The following is a 16,689-nucleotide window of genomic DNA, read 5'->3' as shown; positions in this document are numbered from 1 at the left end:
ATAAGGAAAAGTGCTTAAATCGTGAACAGTTTAATACATCAACAAAGTGGACACACTCCTGTGGCCACTAACATTCCTAAGAAATAGATGAGTTCTAACTTTTAACTATTACATATAAACTAGTTCAGTCAATGGGGAGAAAATGAAATGCTGCTTAACTGATTTTTAAAAGCCGATCTAAGATTAGTATTCAAACCTTGTAAAGTGCTAAAAAGAATGCTGTAGCCAAATCTTACCTACCACTATCCAAATAAATTGATAACCATCGTACAGCAAGATCCCAGAAGTTATCCACTGTTTCAAAAGCCAAAAGGTGGTTTTAAAATGTCTGTAGATTTGGTAATAATATTAATGTCAATTTTCTTATTTTGATAATTATACTGTGATTACATAAGTATTTTCTTTTAGAAAAGGTGCACTGAAATATTTAGAGTTTAAGGGTAAAGACAATTTGCAAATATTTCAGGGAATTTAAACTACAGATACACACAGAGAGGTGATACAAGTAAAGTGCTAACATTTGGAAAATTTGAATGAAAGGTACACAAGAATTATTTGTATTATTTTGCTATTTTTTTGTAATTTAAAAATTATTTCAAATTAAATAATGTTTTAAAGCAGAAAAAAACATTTTATCAATATGTGCTGAAAAGGCATTTGATGAAATTTTGCAGCTTTAAGTGCAGTGTTGTAAATTTCAAGCTTTAAATAAAAGAAGAAAAAGAAACTATTTGAATATGATAGATCATCAAAAACCAATAGCAAACATCATTTTTAATTGTAAACATTGAAGTCATTTGTATTAAAGTCTGAAATAAGATGGGATACCTGCTAACGCCTTTATTTAACGTTGCTGTAAAGATTCAGGTGCAAGCAATTAGGCAAGAAAACACATTAATAGAAGTATTGGAAAATAATGTGTTAGCTTGTTTTGCAGCTACTTTACTGATATCTAGGAAATCCAAGACTATAGTTTAAAAAAAAAAATCTTATTAGCGTGAATAAAGAAATGTAAATGACTAAATGTAATAAAAGATAAATGTACAAAAATAAAGTTCTCTCTTCAAGCAACAAATTTGTGTATATATTTGCTTATTTACGCATAAAATACCTCTGGAAAGGGAGGGGAATTGGGTAATTAACAACAGCAATGGAAGGCATAATCACTATATTTCTTTTTATACTTTTATCAAATTTAGACCATAGTAATGAGTCACTTATTCAAAACTAATAACATTTAAAAATTCTTAATGCAAACCTACTTAAACTTATATGCATGCAAAAGCTGGACAGTGACTAAGGAAGACCACAGAAGAATTGATGCTTTTGAGTTCTGGTGTTGGAGGAGAATATTGAAAGTGCCATGGGCTGGCAAAAGAACCAACAGATCTGTGTTGGAAGAAGTGCAGCCAGAGTGCTCCTTGGAGGCCAGAATGACCAAACTTCATCTCTCATACTACGAACATAATGTCAGGAGAGACCAGTCGCTGGAGAAGGATATCATGTTTGGTAAGGTAGCGGGTCAGAGAAAAAGAGGAAGATCCCCAGCAAGATAGGTTGGCTAAGTAGCAGCATCGATGGACTCAAGTGTGGCAATGGTAGTGAGGTTGGCCAAGGATCGGGCAGTGTTTCATTCTGCTGTGCATAAGGTCGCTATGAGTCAGTACCGACTCGATGGCACCTAACAACAACAACAATTAAAATCAACGAGTACTTCTAGTTGGATAAAATTAACCCAATGTCACATGTGTTTCTATGGCCAAAGATGATGTCACATAGAGCTACTACTGTTTTCTGGTTCCAGGCTCTCAGGAAACATGCATTACTACTACTGCCAGAATTCCATCCTAACAGCAAACCATGTTGTTGTTAAGTGCCCGTGAATGGATTCCAACTCATAGGACTTCCAAGGAGTGACTGGTATGTTTGAACCATTTACCTTGTAATTAGTAGTCCAATGCTTAACCTACAGCACCACACAAGGGCTGTAGCAAACTATGGAATAAGTAAATTTAGTTACAATCAACACTCATGCTAAGATAGAATTATGAGAGGAAAAAAAGTGTAAAGACTGTATGGGTGTGGGGAAGAGAAAGTGGTGAAAAACGAAGCTAAAAAGGCAAGTTTTCTGATTTCCAAGAGCCTTGAATGCCATACTAAGGGAATGGAATGACCAGGCCTGTCTTTTTAAAACACCCTCTGATTGCAGTATGGAAAGTGGTTGGAGATAACCTTTGATCAGTATTTTACAACAGACTAAATAGTTCTAGGTAAACTCCCTTCCCACCTCAAACACAGAAATGTCAAATAATAAGTAGCAACAAGAACAACAAAAATTAACTCACAACTGGGCTTGAAACTAAGTGGGAAATCCTATGTGCCAGAAATGAATAAAAACCCAAAGCTCAGCGGGTGAGTGGGAATGGAGATCATGGAGCTCATAGAGATTGCGACCTAATGGCTGGGGACTGGGACTTCAACAGAATAACTTGGGAGTCTCAAAAGACCACTTGGCTTGTGGAAAGAAGACAAGAAAAATACTGCTCATTGACCTGGGAACCAATAAGAAGATTTTAAAAAGTCTACTATCTGCCCAAGAATGTGTATAGAAAGTCTCACCTGAGAAGAAACTCCTACTTCTGCTGGTTATGAGGGTGGTCCAAATTCACAGCACTCAAAGGTCACTGGAATATCAAGTGGAAACATAAAGCTTGTCCTCAGTGAAACCCATAGAACCTCATAGAAGCAAACAAAATTAAGTCTGCAAAGTAGGGAATGAATAAAGTTAACTACTATCAACACACTCTAAACACAACTATAGATTAAGGATATTCCCATAATCCCGTTTTCACAAAGGAAAAGTAAGTCCTGATGAAAATGAACTTACAGGAAAAAACTTACAAAAATAAGTCAGCAGATACAACAAAGAAAATTTACACTCCCAATAACTGGAGATGATTAAAGAATCAGAATTCACAGTATCGTTAAATGCCATCAATTTGGTTCTGACTCATAGCAATGCAGCATAGAGTTTCAGAGGCTGTAGAAGAATTGATGCATTTGAGTTACAGTGTTGAAGGAGAATATTGAACGGACTGCCAAAAGAACAAACCAATCTGTGTTGCAAGAAGTACACTCAGAATGCTCGTTAGAATCCAGCATGGCCAAACTTTGTCCCTCATACTTTGGACATACTATCAGAAGTCACTGGAGAAGGCTATAATGTTTGGTAAAGTGGACGGTCAGAGAAAAAGAGGAAGACCCCCAACGAGATGGATTGGCACAGTGATGGCAGCAATGGACTCAGGCATGGCAACGATTGTGAGGTTGGCCCAGGACCGGGCAGTAGTTTGTTCTGTTAGGCATAGGCTCGCTATGAGTTAATGCCAACTCAATGGCACCTAACAACAACTTCGCAGGAGCAAAAAGCCTCATCTGCAGAGTGGCTGGTGGGCTCAAACCACCAACCTTGTGGTTGACAGTCCAGTGTTTATTGTATGATTCCACTGAGTCTGATTCATAGCAACCCTGTATAGGGTTTCTGAACCTATAAATCTCTACGGGGGGCAGAAAGCCTCATCTTTCTCTCCATGGAGCGGTTGGTGGATTCAAACCACTCACCATGTGGTTAAAGTCCAACGCATAGCACACTACACCACTAGGGCCAAAAATGAAAACAAACCCAAACACCCATCAGCTGATGAGTGGATAAACAAAATGTGTATCCATACAACTGAGTAGTATTTACCTATACAACTGCAAATCAGAAAGCAATAACAAATAACTTTGTTGTTAAGTACTATTGAGTGGGTTCTGACTCATAGTGACTGTGTATAGGATTTCTGAGGAGGAGCTGGTTGGTTTGAACTGCCAACCTTGTGGTTTGCAATCCAGTGCTGATCCTACAGTGCCACACCAGAAGCCCTAAGTGATATTTGTCAGTTGCAAAAGGACTTTGCCACTCTGGTTGATCTGCTTGTGCAAGGTTCTGGGTGGGGCTCAGGATTCCACCTAAGGCCCCATACTCCACAAAGGCTTAACAAGAATCCTATTTCCCTGAACAAATTCTAGTACCCTTTTCAGCTAATCCAATCAGTTATAGGTTGAATACAGGTTTACAAGCTTTCTGTAATCATATCCCCCAATATTCCTTTCTATTCCCCTTAAATGTCTATTTTACTATAGTAGGCAGAGGAAACCAATATCCACAAGACAGTGAAGCACCTTAACATTATTTCCCTTCCTTTATCCATTCAGACTCTGTCTCGATCCCTGTATCACAGAGCCCTGTTGTTCCAAGGTTAAGTGTTGTTGTCGTAGAGTTGATTCCAACCCAGAGCAACCCTATGTAGGGTTTCCTCGGAGCAGTTGATGAGATTGAACCACCAACCTTACACTTCAAACAGCTTTGCAAGCTGGTGCATTAACCCACAGCACCACACCAGAATGGGGAGAGCAGTATACAAGGAAGGGGAGGGGAGTAGATGAACAAGAAAGATAGGGGAAGACTTTGGGAGGGCTAAATGGAATAGAGGTAAATAGTGGTACTCAACCTTTGAGTATACACCTCTATTTGCCTCTATCCCGTTTAGCCCATGCAAACTGCCCAAAGTCTTCCCATATCTTTCTTGTTCATCTACTCCCCTCCCCCTTCTTGTGTAGTGCCGTCCCCTTCCTTGTATACCACCCTCCCCATCACCCACGCTATCATATGAAAGGAGCTCTAATGACGCAGTGGTTCAGTGCTAACCAACCCACCAACTGCTTGATTCCAACTCTTTAAAAAACAAAAACAGCAAGTCTGCTTTCATGGTGCTGTAAAATCACTGGACTGCTAACGGCAAGGTTGATGGTTAAAAATCATCACCTGCTCCATGAAACCCTATATTGCTGTTAAGTGCTGTCAAGGGCTCTGACTCACAGTGACCCTGTATAGGGTTCCCAAGGGGTGGCTGGTGACACTGAACCACTAACTTTGAAGTTCAAACTGATCTTATGGTCAAATGCTTATCCTACAGATTTGCTGTGAGTTGGGAATGATTGTACAGCACTTTACAACATGTTCCACCACATTCCTGGATATGTTTATAACAAAGGTAAATAACCACCAAATAGGAGTATCCACTGTTAGAACTTTGTGGATATCCTCCCTCTCTCCCTCCCACACTTGTTCATATCTCTCCATGTAATTACTCATATATCACTGGTGTTGAAAGATTGTGTATGTAACAGTGTTTCTCTCTGGTCCCTTTAACTCTTTCACTCCTCCTGGTGTCTTCCCCTGTGTTCATGGTTCTTCTGCAAACCGCCTTCTTGTTTTATATTGCCTTTCCCCATCGCCTAAGTTAGCACGTGTCTACTCTTTAGCCAGTTACTCCCCCTTCCTTCCTACCCCTGTAACCATCAAAGAATGTTTCTTTTAGTGTGAAAACCTATTCTTGACTTTTTACAATAGTGGTCTCATAGAGTATTTGTCGTTTTTCATCTTTAATCTTTAAAAAAAAAAAAAAAAAAAAAAAAAAATAAAAAAGACTACTAAAAGAAACATCAAAAAAAATTCATAAAAATGAAAAAAAAAAAAAAAAAAAACCATTCCATGGTGTGCACACCTAAGTTGTGTTGTTGTCTCCCCTATATACCTATATGTTGTTGTTGTTAAGTGCTGCTGAATCAGTTCTGACTCATAGAGACCCTGTATAAGGTTTCCGAGGTTTTAAATCTTCATGGGAGTAGGAAGTCTCATCTCCCGCAGAGCAGCTGATGGGCTTGAACCACTTACCTTGTGGTTCACAGTCCAGTGCTTGTTGTATGGAGCTACCTATGTTGTTATTGTTGAAACATTGTTATTGTTGTTATGTGCCTAGGCGTCGGTTCCAACTCATAGCGACCCTGTACAGGGTTCTGAGGCTATAAATCTTTACGGGAGTAGAAAGCCTCATCTTTCTCCCGTGGAACAGCTGGTAGTTTCAAACTGCTGACCTTGCGGTTCACAGCCTGGTTCGTAACCACTACACATTAGGTGCCATCAAATGATTTTGATGTTGACTTGTAGTAACCTCACATGACAGAGCAGAACGACACCATAAAGTTTTCTAGGCTGTAATCTTTACAAAAGCAGATCACAGGTCTTTCTCATGTGGGTTCAAGTTAGCAGCTGAGTGGTTCGACAATGAACCATTGTACCAACAGGGTTCCTTGTCTGCATGCACCGATAGCAAAATACCTCTAGAAATATGTGGGAAAGTCAGTGTATAGATTTGTGTATTTTTATCCTCTGGGGTGTATGTATTCACATGCACATACAGACATATAGGTGGGATTTAAATTTTTTCAGTTTCTGGAAGAAAGCAAGAAAATGTTCACAAAGGTTACTTTTCAAAAGGGAGATTAGGAAAAGAAAGGAGGAAGACTTTTAATTTTCATGGATTAATACATTTACTTTTTATTTTTCTTTTTAAATCAACACAATAAAAAACATGTATTTGAATTTGGAATTATCTAGTCAGTGAATTGTTGTTGGTGTAAAGTGCCCTTGAATTATACCAAGTCATACTGACCCTGTATAGGGTTTCTGAGGCTGTAAATCTTTGTGGGAGCAGGAAGCTGGTGAATTTGAACCACTGACCTTGCGGTCCAGTGCATTATCCCATAGCACCACACCAGGACTCCTCTACACTGCTTAGTGGGACTGTAAAATGGTGCAACCATTGTAGAAAATGGTATGGTGCTTCTTCAAAGAGTTGGAAATAGAAATACCGTGTGATGCAGCAATCTGTCTACTTGTTATATATCCTAGAGAAATAAAGATCTGTGACACCAATGGATTCATGCACACCCATGTTCACTGCAAATAGCAAAAAGATGGAGCTCACCAATGGAAGAATGGATTAACTAACTTTGGTACATACACACAGTGAAATACGATGCCATGTTGAAGGATGCCAAGGATGAAGCTGTGAAACACCTAATAGCATGAGTGAACCTAGAAGGCATTATGCTGAGTAAAATTAGTCCATCACAAAAGGAAAAATACTGTAGGGAATGAGTGGCTGGACCTGGAGGCTCAGGATCTTAGTATCAGGAGACACCATGGTCAATTGGCATAGCATAGTCCACAAAGACTGTGTTCTACATCTTATTTTAGTGAGTGGTCACTATTGGTTTCTCCCTGTATAGAGGAAAGAAGAGTGATGAAAACTGAAGATTCTTGGAAACAATTAGTCTACTGAACCATGTGAACATCAGTCTCCACAACCTTGAGTTCAGAACAACTAGATAGAACCCAGCTACCACTTCAACTGCTCGCAAAAGGGATTACATTCAAAGTCCCTGGATAGAATGGTAGAAAACTGTGGAACAAAATTAAAAATCATAAAAAATACCAGCCATACTGGTCAAATATAGACTGGTGGAAGGAACCCCGACGTCACCCTTCAGAGTTGGAACTGAACTTACCCCGTGGCTCAATTTTCAGCAAAGCAATGAATATATAGGAGGGACAACAACATTAGTGGTGTACACATAGCATAGAATGGCCAATCATTTGAAATTGAAAGGGCAGAATTTACCTAAGGACAAAATTAAGAAGGGAGGGAAAAGAAGGAGGACTGAAAACAAAAAGCACACTGATGGCCCTTAGGTCAATTGGTTCATAAGCCTCAGGCATCACTAGAGCTAGTAGTCATATCCACTGAATGAGAGTCTCCTGCAATGAAGACCTGTTGTTCCTCATCTACTGAGTCACAAACATTTTCACACTCTGGGTCTTTTCTGAGCTTCATCCATGTGTCTTCCAAAAAGTTCTTGGCTTGATACTTAAAAGATCCTGTTATGGGTTGAATTATGTCTCTCAAAAACATGTGTTGTAAATACTACCTTTTTTAAGGAGCTCTGATAGCATAGCGGTTACGAATAGGGCTGTGAACCTCAAGGTCAGCAGTTCAAAACTACCATCTGGTTCTTCGGGAGAAAGATGAGGCTTTCTGCTTCTGTAAAGATTTACAGCCTCAGAAACCCTGTAAAGGGTCGCTATGGGTCTGAATGACTCCCCAGCACTTAACAACAACAACAACAATGCCTGTAGATTAGAGTCCTGCTGTGGCGCTGTAGGTTAACGCGCTGAACTGCAAAGTCACTTTGAACAAAATAATCTGTCTGGGAAGAAGTAGAGCCAGAATGCTTCTTAGAAGCCAGGAGGCCAGACTTCATCTCTCATACTTTGGACATATTATCAGGAGGGACCAGTCCCTGGAGAAGGACATCATACTTGGTCAGTGAAAAAGAGGAGGACCCTCAACGAGATAGGCTGGAACAGTGGCAGTAACAATGGGATCAATTGTTAGATTGGCACAGGATCAGGCAGTGTTTCTTTCTGTTGTATATAGGGTCATTCTGAGTAGGCATCCTCTCTCACTGTCGTGGAGATGAATTAAGAACACGCTCTTGGAAAAGGCCTCGGCCAGTGCCGTCATTGCCTTGTAGTCCTTGGGGATCACTTTTCGGATGTAGGAAATGACGTCTTACTCCGTGTACACCTCAGTGCTCACACCTCCACGACAGCGCCAGGCCTTCACCACCGGGTTGAGTGGGGGGCATCCTCGTGAGTCGGGCTGGGGGCTCAACTTTTGCCGAGCCAGGAACTACTTGTTTTCCTCCTCCAACTTTTCAAAGTGTACACGCAGGAATTTCATGCGCCGATCCGACTTGGCGATGGAGAGGTGTACAAAGCATTGTTTGCGCACCAGCTCACACCCTTTTAGACTCATCCTCCTCCGAAAACCAAGGGGACCGACGAGCCTCGGCCACAGTCTCTTCTTCCTTCCTGGGTGCTCGGAGGCCCGAGGCGGCTGCGGCCAGGACGTCAGGTGGCAGGCGGCAGGGGGCAGGCAGTGGGCGGGGCAGCGGGGCTGGGGAGCTGGCCGAGACGGCGGTTGCGATTGGTCCCGCGTTGCAAGGTGCCGCCCCCTCCTTGCCATTGGCTGCACTTTTTCCAACACAGATTTGTTTGTTCCTCCTGCAGTCCATGGTACTTTAAATATTCTTCACCAACACCATATCTCAAATGCACCAATTCTCCTATGGTCTTCATTATTCACGGTCTAACTTTCACATGCATATGAAGCTATTGAAAATCCATGGCTTGGGTCAGGAGTACCTTAGTCCTCAAACTGACATCTTTGTTCCTTAACGCTTTAAAAAGGTATTTTCAGCAGATTTGCCTAAAGCAATACGCCGTTTGATTTCTTGACTGCTGCTTCCATGAGTGTTGATGGTGGATCCAAGCAAAATGAAGTCTTTGACAACTTCAATATTTTCTCCATTTATCCTGTCATGGAGATTTGTTCTTTCTTTACACAGAGGTGCAAACCATACTGAAGGCTGTGCTATCTCTAAATCTAACTCTTTAAGGAAGTCCTGTACTGTTTTCAGGGGTTCTGGTGTGGCACTGTGGGTTAATGCGTCAGACTGCAAAGTCTTTGAACTGCAAGGTCAGCGGTTCAAGCTCACCAGCAGCTCTTTGGAAATCCTAAACAGGGTCAATATGGGTTGGAATCGACTCGACGCACTAAACAACAACAACAGATTGTTCTCCACAGCGGTTGTACCACTTTACAATCCCACCATTAGTGTACAAGAGTTCCAATACCCTGACACCCTTTCCAACCTGTATTGTTTTCTATTAATACTATTCTTGCCAGGGGACTCTTGATGTGGCGCTGCAGGATAGTGCACTAGACTGCAAGGTCGGTTTGAACCTCAAGGTCCGTGGTTCAACCTAACCAACCATTTCTTGGAAACCCTAAACAGAGTTGCTTTGAGTCAGAACCAACTCAATGGCACTTAACAATAACAACAGTCATTGCCAGGGTGAGAAGGTGTTTCACTGTTGTTCTAATTAACATGTCTGACTCCTGATGAAGGATAAGCATTGGACCGTGAACCGCAAGGTCAGCGGTTCAAACCCACCTGTCACTCCTCAGAAACCTATACAGGGTTACTGTGAGCTGGAACCGACTCTATAGCAATTAACAACAAAAACAGAAAATGGATAATGATCATGAGTATCTGTCTCTTCATGTATTTGCTGGCACCTGTGTGTCTTTGGTGACATGTTCATGTCCTTTGCCTATTTTGTAATTGGCTTTTTGACTTTTTGTTGTTGAGGTGTTGAAGTTTTCTATAAATTTTAGAGATTAGTTCCTTGTCAGATATATTTTTACCCAAAAATGTTTTCCCAGTCAGTAGGTTTTCTGTCTACTCTTTTAAAGAAGTCTTAATTGTGCTTTCAAAAAATAAATTAGGGCTTAATTTTTAGGAGGTCTCAGTCATCTAGTTTATCTTTTACTGTTTGCGAATTTTTAGTTATGTTTAATAGACTATTTATGCCATAAATTAGGACTCCTAAGTTTGTTCCTATTTTTACTTCCATGATCTTTATAGTTTTAGGTTTTGCATTTACATCTTTTATCTATCTTGAGTTAGTTTTTGTATATGGTATGAGGTACGGATAGGTTTCATTTTTCTACAAAGAGATTGTCTCTTCCCCATTTAGTGAATGTCTGCCCTTCGTTGAAGATCAAGTGGATGGATTCACTTTGGGGTTCTCAGTTCTGTTCCGTTGATCTGTGTCTGTTACTGTACAAGTAGTAAGCTGATTTGACTACTGTGGATGTCTGGTAGGTTCTGATATCCGGAGTGTGAGGTCTCCTACTTTGTTCTTCTTTGCTTTGCTTATCCAGGGTCTTTTTCCTTTCTCTATGTTCACAAATGTTCAAGATGATTGTGCTGCATCTGGCCAGTCATTCACCAGTCAGTCTCCCTCTCTCACTGCCTCTGCTGTTTTCTGCCTTTTTTCTGAAGTTCAAGGTTCCAGGATTTTCATCTGTATTTGTTTCATTTAGTCTCTCGTATCTTTGTTGTAGAGGGTCCATGTATTACATCTGCCTAGTCTACCATCTTGCCTGAACGGGATCCTCCTTCCTCATTTTTGATACAAAGAATGTGTATGTGGTAACTGAAATTTCAGCAGCTAGTTTGTAACATGAAGTAACTTGAAAATAGAAACTACACTCTGGGATGATAAGACAGAAAGAAGGAAAGAATATGAGTCCCTGATGACATTGTAGCAGCCGCTGAGTTCCTACCTCCAGACTTACTTTAAGTGAGGAAGAAATTATCTACTATTTTGTTTGCACTATAGTTTTTTGGGGTATTTTGTTAAGTGAACATAACCTTGTTGCTGTTGTTAGGTGCCATTGAGTCGGTACCAACCCATAATGACCTTATGCACAGCAGAACAAAACACTGCCTGATCCTGGGTCAACCTCACTACTGTTGCCACGCTTAAGTCCATCGACGCTGCCACTTGGCTAATCCATCTTGTTGGGGTTCTCTCTCTTTTTCTCTGGCCCTCTACCTTACCAAACATGATATCCTTCTCCAGTGACTGGTCCCTCCTGACAATATATCTGAAGTATGAGAGATGAAGCCTGGCCATCCTGGCCTCCAAGGAGTGCTCTGGCTTCACTTCTTCCAAAACGGACCTATTGGTTCTTTTGGCAGCTCATGGCACTTTCAATATTCTCCTCCAACACCACAACTCAAAAGCATCAGTTCTTCTACAGTCTTCCTTATTCACTGTCCAGATTTCGCATGCATATGAGGTTATTGAAAATACTATGACTTGGGTCAGGCGCACCCTTTTGCTCTTCAACACTTTAAAAAGGATTGTGCAGCAGATTTACCTAATGCAATATGTCATTTGATTTCTTGACTGCTGCTTCCGTGAGTGTTGATAGTTGATCCAAAAAGAATGAAGACCTTACTAAAGTGCCCCAAAATCCTCTCATAAATCACCATCTCATTTGGGAATGAGTTTTTCTTGGTATGTAAATGAAGCCATATTAGTGTAAGATGTATCTTAAATCGATTTCTTTTATGATCTAAAAGAGTCCAATAGGCAAGCAAGAAAGCCTAAATGGAGGGGAGATAGATGTCCCATGATCACCAAAGGACCTAGGAGTAGAAACTGAAAGGACCTTCTCCCAGGGAGGACAGAGAGAGAAAGTTTTTCAGATTTCTTGCCTCCTAAATTGTTAGAAAATTCACTTCTTTTCACCACTTATGGCATTTCTATTAAAACAATGCTAGATATCTAAGGAGTCCTGGTGTGGCGCTGTGGGTTAATGCGTCAGACTGCAAAGCTGTTTGAACTGCAAGGTCGGTGGTTCAGGCTCACCAGCTGCACCTCGGAAACCCTATACAGGGTCGCTATGGGTTGGAACCGACTCGACGGCACTTCACAACAACAACAGGTATCTAAGACAGTGAGACAGAGTTGGTTTCTGTTGCTTATAACAAGAACCCTGGTTGATAAAGAAATCAGTACTAGATTGGCTGAGGCATCAGACTCTCAGAGAAACAGCTGGAATCTGGAAACTGTTGTGTGACCTGGCTAGGAATGAAGGCAGGAAACTTCAGGGATGGAGTGGTATTCAGTGGAAAAATCAAAATTAAACCCACCCTATCAAGTCAATTCTGACAAAGAAGAACGTCTCATCTTTCTCCCATGGAGCAACTGGTGGGCTTCAACTGTCAACCTTGCAGGGCGTATCCTACAGTGCCACCTTAGTGAAAAAGTGTTCATCAATTTATCACTAGCGTTCACATGGGATGAAGTGTCTATAGACAGATGGCAGTCCTAAATCAATCTGAAGGACTTAAAGAATGCAAGGTGGTGGTGTGGACTGCTTAAAGAAGGAATAAAAGAGAATAAAATATTAAATTCAAAGTATTCTACTGAAACCCTAATGGAGCAGTGGTTAAAGTGCTCAGCTGCTAACTGAATGGTCAGTGGGCAGTTTTTACCCCCAGCACGCTATGGGAGAAAGACGAAGCTGTATGCTTCTGTAAAGGTTTACAGCCTAGGAAACACTATGGTACAGTTCTGCTCCATCCTGTAGGGTCACTGTGAGCCAATAGCAGAAGGTGGAAGAGAAGACTGTAGCACAAAGAATTACCTAAATAACTGGAGGACCAGAGCTAGTGCCAAATGACTCGAAACAATGCCCTAAATTCCGTTGCAGTTCTGTCTCCTGTTTGCAGGGTTGATGTGAATGGCACTGAACCTTGGATGCTGTCAGGACCAATCTCTGTAGGCCCCTGCTTCCCCTGGAATTACATCTTACCTCATTGCCCTGGAAAAAGTTTTTGTGGTCCCTGATTCCTCACTTCTTTGTTGTTGTTGTTATAAAGTGCCGTCGAGTTGGTTCCCACCCATAGCGACCCTGTATAGGGTTTCTGAGGAGCAGCTGGTGAGCTTGAACCACCGACCTTGCAGTCTGGTGCATGAACCCACAGCACCTTAGCTATAGGCTAAGTCTATGATGAGTGCAGATGACTAGGTCAAGGGCCTGCTCCCTGGTTGCAAGAAATACTCAGAAAGCAAGTATCTGGCTTGTATTCGGTGGGGAATTCTCCTAACTTAAAAAGTAGTTTCAGATGCCAGAAAAGGATAACAAATATCAATTATTTTCTGCGATCAGGCCAGGGTGCTGAGAGGAGCTGGGAGGATCATACTTCCCTGATTCCTCTAGCTCCTCCCAGATATTCTTATTTCAGCTATCAACCATCCACCATTTCTTAACCAATGCATTCACTTCAGGGCATGGCTAAGAATTTGACTATGGCCAATCTGCAAAGCACAGGATTATTCTCCTGCAGCAACTTCAACTTGCTGGCCGCAGGCGGACACTTCCCTACCAGAGTTACAAAATGTCATGCTGAGGAAACATCAAGGCAAGTGGTCGGGTCCCCTCATGCAATCCCCCTTCCAAGACTAAGACTCAATGGGAATACACGCTGTGATTGGTGACCACGCTCGACACCGATAAGGGGAAGTGAGGGAAAAACAGCAATGAAGCGGTGAGCTAAGCCCTACAACATTCAATAGACTTCTGTGAACCCGGGTGAAGACCTGGTTGGCCAGCAGTGTGGCAAGACATAGCCACAGAGGACTAGAGTGGAGAGTGAAGCGTCCAGCTGATAAGAAGAGCGGGTATGTTCATAAGAACACCCACACTTGCAGATAATACCCACTTATCCTGGCTTCAGTGACTGGATGATCAGAGCTCAACCAGAAGTAAAAAGAAGAGGAAAAAAAAAAAGTATTCTCATACAATTTGATGAACTTGACCTACACCTATGGAAACTAGCTCAAAAGAGGGAACAAGTCCTTATAGCAAGAATCATTCCCACCCCCTCCACACACAGAGTACACAGGGATGGGCAACTTGGACATTGGCTACCCAAAATGGGGGGGGTGGAGGGCTACAAAGGCAAGAAGTGACTGGCTTACAAGCTTTCAAGAGGGAACCTAGATCCAGTGGGCCTGGATGAAAGTAGAATTTCCAGTGAGTAGTATTCAATCTGACTAGAAGGGGCTGATGCAATGAAATGCAGACGGGTCTCTTGTGATACAATAGTGAATAATTGTTATCAGGACTGATTGTGAGGGTTGGAAATGTAAAGGTAGACGTTTTATAGCAAGAAGGGGAGTGATTAACTTTTCAGTCTAGGAGCAGAGGTCCCTAGGACCATCAAGGGAGAAGAGCAGAGAGCAGGACCCTACGCAGAGAAGCAGTGATGCCTGAAATGGAGCCAGAGATGATGATGTGGAGCGATGGAGCAGCTGGAGACTTTAGATCCAGAGAGGGAGAGCGACTGTGTGCTGAAGACCTGGGGGGTACGGGGGAAGGATTGCATGGAGGGGATTGTAACCATGGCAATGAGACGAATATACGATAGAATGAATGTAAAACTAATGTTCTCCCATGTAAACTATCACATAATTCACAATAAAACATTAAAAAAAAAAAAAAAGTCATGCTATTCCTCATCTGCTTGTCCTGCTCTTGAGGCATCTGCTTGATATTGCCGAAGGTAGACTGTACACGTCAATCTTTCACCATTTTCCTATTTAATCCCCTGAAGCTGCAATCACAGGGTGAGGAGTGGAGAGGCTGAGTTCTAACAGTCAACATGCAACCGTTTTCACCTCCACCTAACAGGGGCGTCTCATTTCCTGGCTCTGGATAAAGGAAATCTCACTGCATCTGACCCTACATCAACAGGGCCAGTTCCATATTTTAGAATCTGCAATTTACATCACTGTACACTTTTACCAGTTTTTTATTTGAATTCCTTCAGTTAGAAGTGACAGAAATCCAACTTGAACTAGATTAAACATAAAGAAAAGTGTATTGGTAATCAAATCCAGTAAGAATATCTGGAATAACCGGAACGAGGAATTTAAAAATTCTAGCAAGATACCTATTTTAAAATCTTGTGCCTCAACTTTGTATCGTATGTTTGTTTTTGTTTTTTCATTGCAGACCACCTTCTTTGTTTTCATGATGGGGAACATGGCTGTAAACAATATCTGAGCTTTATATTCTACAGTTCTCACCATCCAAAAAATTATGGCTCATTTTTCTATTTAAATAATGAAAACTGATGAGGAAGCATTTTATTGGCTCATTGTAGGACAGGGACCCACACCTGGAACAATCAAGGCTGGTGATAGGTTATGTAAAACGAGGGCTCCATGGATCGCCATGCAGATGGAAGGGATAGTTTACAGAAGAGAAGAGTTGTGTTGGACCAACCTATACCATAAATGTCCACTCCAGCAGCCCTTAGCAAGTCTCTCTCTTTTTTTTTTCCTTGAAACATTTTATTGTGGTTTATGTGAAAGTTTCAGGCTACTAACCTTAGGGTCAGCAGTTTATCCAAACTACCAGCTGTTCCGCGGGAGAAAGATGAGGTTTTCTGCTCCTGTAAAGATTTACAGCCTCAGAAACCCTGTACAGGGTCGCTATGAATCGGAACCGACTCCACGGCACATAACAACAACAACAACAACAACAGGTGAAAGTTTACAGAACAAATAGGTTTTCCATTCAACAAATTATACACATTTGGTTTGATGGTATTAATTGCAATCTGTTCAATGTAACAGCATTCTTCCCACTTTCTCCCTGGGTTCCCCATTACTATTTGCCCATCTTTCCTGCCCCTTCCTGCCTTCTGAACTTTTTTGGGGGAGAGGAGCAAATGCTGCCCTTTTGGGTTCATATGGTTGATTGTTCATAAAGATCGTTACTGTTCACTTTATAGGCCTGTCCATAGGATAAGCACTGGACTACAAGACACAAAGTCAATGATTCAAGCCCATGAGCCATTCTGCAGGAGAAAGATGAGGCTTTCTGCACCCACAAAGATTTAAAGACTTGAAAATTCTCTCTATATATAGAGTTGCTATTAGTCAAAACAGACTCCACGGCACTTAACAATAACAACATTGTTTGGTTCTGGGAGTGTGGTAGCGCTGTAGGATAAGCACTGAACTATGAACCATCAGGTCAGTGGTCTGAGACCACCAGCGGCTCCACAGGAGAAAAACAAGGCTTTCTGCTCCCTTAAAGATACAACCTTGGATGCACACCAATGTTCATAGCAGCACTATTTGCAACAGCAAAAAGATGGAGACAGCCTAAGTGCCCATCAACTGAAGAATGGATAAACAAACTGTAGTACATACACACAATGGAATATTATACTACATTGAAGAATAACAAGGAAGCGGTAAACCACCGCATAACATGGATGAACCTTGAGGACATTATGTTG

The sequence above is a fragment of the Chrysochloris asiatica genome, unplaced genomic scaffold, assembly GCF_000296735.1.
Source record: "Chrysochloris asiatica unplaced genomic scaffold, ChrAsi1.0 scaffold00140, whole genome shotgun sequence".
NCBI classification, from domain to species: Eukaryota; Metazoa; Chordata; class Mammalia; order Afrosoricida; family Chrysochloridae; genus Chrysochloris; species Chrysochloris asiatica.
The sequence above is the reverse complement of the archived record's forward strand: the minus strand, read 5'-3'. Positions refer to the sequence as shown.